Source organism: Tigriopus californicus, chromosome 6 (assembly GCF_007210705.1).
Source record: "Tigriopus californicus strain San Diego chromosome 6, Tcal_SD_v2.1, whole genome shotgun sequence".
NCBI classification, from domain to species: Eukaryota; Metazoa; Arthropoda; class Copepoda; order Harpacticoida; family Harpacticidae; genus Tigriopus; species Tigriopus californicus.
The window spans coordinates 4,715,703-4,718,443 of record NC_081445.1 but is presented as its reverse complement, the minus strand read 5'-3'; positions in this window follow the sequence as shown (position 1 = coordinate 4,718,443).

Genomic DNA, 2,741 nt, shown 5'->3' with positions numbered 1-2,741 from the left:
AAAATCCAACGGAAGTCCGCTAAACTACATCTAAAATTGCAAGTACATTTATCATCATCAAAAAAGTATACGCCATTAATCAAAACATTAAACTTTTAGCGATTGAGTGCCCGTCTTTGCAAGTTGATAATGAAAAGGAACCTTCCAATGTTACTAAAAAAAAGCTCATCGGTGCAATGACCTCTAAGTGCTCCATCAGCTGATCCTGGCAAATTCTTGATGCAGACAAAAATGAAAGTACCCACCAAGATGCTACGGGGATTTGCAAGACTTGTAGTTGTTCTCTTTTTGAGATTCAACCGAGGATATACGGAAGAAATTGGTCGGGTTTCGTTAAGGCAAATTTTATTTTCACATGCTGCCTTCACTCATGCCTGTCTTTGTTTCGATATTTCAAAATTATGAAATCTTGCATTCAAATATGGATGTACTTGAAAGCTAGCTTTTGAGGCCGTTGAAAAAGGACCCAACCAAGGACATGAAGGTACACGCATTTAAGAGGGAAAATGTTGCAGAGTTCTGCTCTGGAATACCAAGGCCTTAATGACGTCAAGTCCGGATAAAATGCATCCATAATTAAGCATTATTGTATTCTGCTAGATATTTCTCTCTTTGTCCAAAATTAATTGTGGCGTACGTTACTTAGTATCGTTCATGCTTTTGTCTGTGATTTACTAACTTGATGACGGTGGCTTCGAGCTTGAAAAGAGCGATAATTTGGATACAATACTCAATATTGACTTTTTTAACTGAACGTTGACGAGAAAATAGCCTTCTTTGAGGGCTTGAAGTAGCTTAGATTGGTCACCATTGCTAGAGGTGAAGCACCTTTGAATCAATAGATTCAAAGATCTTCAACTAAAATGCCCGGTTTTTTTATTTCGGGCATCCATTGAAAATGTCGCGCTTCATTCTTTTTAAGCACCTGTGACTTTACAACTGTTCAAAAAAAATCCATTGTCAAAGCAACAAAGGGTAAATGCTGTAAATGATATGGGGCGACACAACCAGCCTCATTCCTCTCTCCAGAGTTTTCATTTCAACATGGTGTAACATTTTGAAATTTGGCTTGTCTTTGTTAGTAAAAAACACGAACAAACTGACGCCATAGCTAAACGTCAAAATCAATCGGCAGTTTTATGATCAAAACCTATGACGTAAAATCATTGCAGATTTTTTTTCTGGACGATTGTCGCACAGTTACTAGAAATGGAACCATTTCCAATATTTTAGGGCTAAAAAAAGTTTTGAAACTTATGGAGTTTTATAAGTTGCAATATCTGATCCACACGAGAGTTACTTTTGTCGGTTCTGGCAGGCCCTTAAATAGAGGGTTGATCAGGAATTTTGATCAAAAACCTCGACCTGAATTAGATTTAGGGGATTCTTGAAGCTAAAAGCTGATTAAGAAATCATTTGAGCTTAATAACATGCTTAGATATCAATGAGTTGCGTTACATTTTATATCCCATGGTATTATTTCAACATTCGGCACAATGCACTCGTGTCTTTTACTCGAATTTGAAAAAACAAATGGCCGGACTCAAAGTGGTTCATTTTCTTCTTTTTTTTTCAGAATTCTTCAAGGTAACCATTCACATGTTTCAAGTAGAACACATCATTTGGTACCTAAATAAAATCAGGCTCGAGTTCATCACAATTTCATTGGGCTTGTGCGTTAATCCTGTTATTTCAATTCACCCCCCCTGTCTACTAGGCAATGCCCAGTGACTCGACCACACGACTAACATTGTAAGGGACAATTGAAAGCAGCCTTAAATCTAAGCAACGCTGCCATTTGCCAATGGATCTGATTCCTTCCTGAACTGTGAGCGGAAAAGAAATTGGAAAGGTTCTGCATAAACCATGTTTAGTTTGGCAATAACCAAATAGGGATTTTGCAACTTTCGAACTCGGCAAATCTGGCATAAAGTGAAAGAGTCTAAGGATGTTCGCTAGCACGGGTCAGACTTGGGCGCTTGAGCACCATATAATAACACTTATTTTAGTTTTATGGCATGCACCTATATGTGCAGGGCTCTCTCTATTTGAAGAAAGTTGTGGTTCAAAAAGGAATGGAACAACAGTTCATGCTTATATATATAACATTATTATATGCTTATTATTAAACAGTTATATGTTTTTATTCATCCCCGTGACGCCAAGTCTTGGTCTGAAAAAAATCCCAGTTTTTGCCTCAAAAAAACTTTTTGAGAAATCAAACGGAAACGGAAGTAGTTTCGTGGTCCACAAGCTTTTATGAGAAGGAGGTTCCAGATTCGATTATCCTTCGCAAGTCTGAGGAGAATCCTTTCTTGGATGAATAGTGAACGCTTTAAAGCAAGCACAGACTAGCACTATATTCTTTCAGTCTCAAGAAATCTGAAATGCATTTATCATTTTCCAAATTTTTTGATAAATATCATTGCTAGCGTTGAAGGTGGCACAACCGAAAAATGAGAAAAGGTGTTTTTCAAATTGAACAAACTGGCAACCGTTCCGTATTCGAGAACAGGGTAACAATCGATGGTAGTATTATGGATCAGCATTGTAGGATCACAAAATGGTGGGACCTAGATTTCCTTGGGGTGGGAACGCTCCAAGTTGAGGAGCACCTTTAAGGTCAACCCGTCAAGCAATCCGCTTGAACGAAATGAAAAGAGAACATCCCATCCCAAGAAAGGCCTCATCATTATCCTTGTGAACAACCTTGAACTTCAAAAAAGAGAGAAATGCCAGTG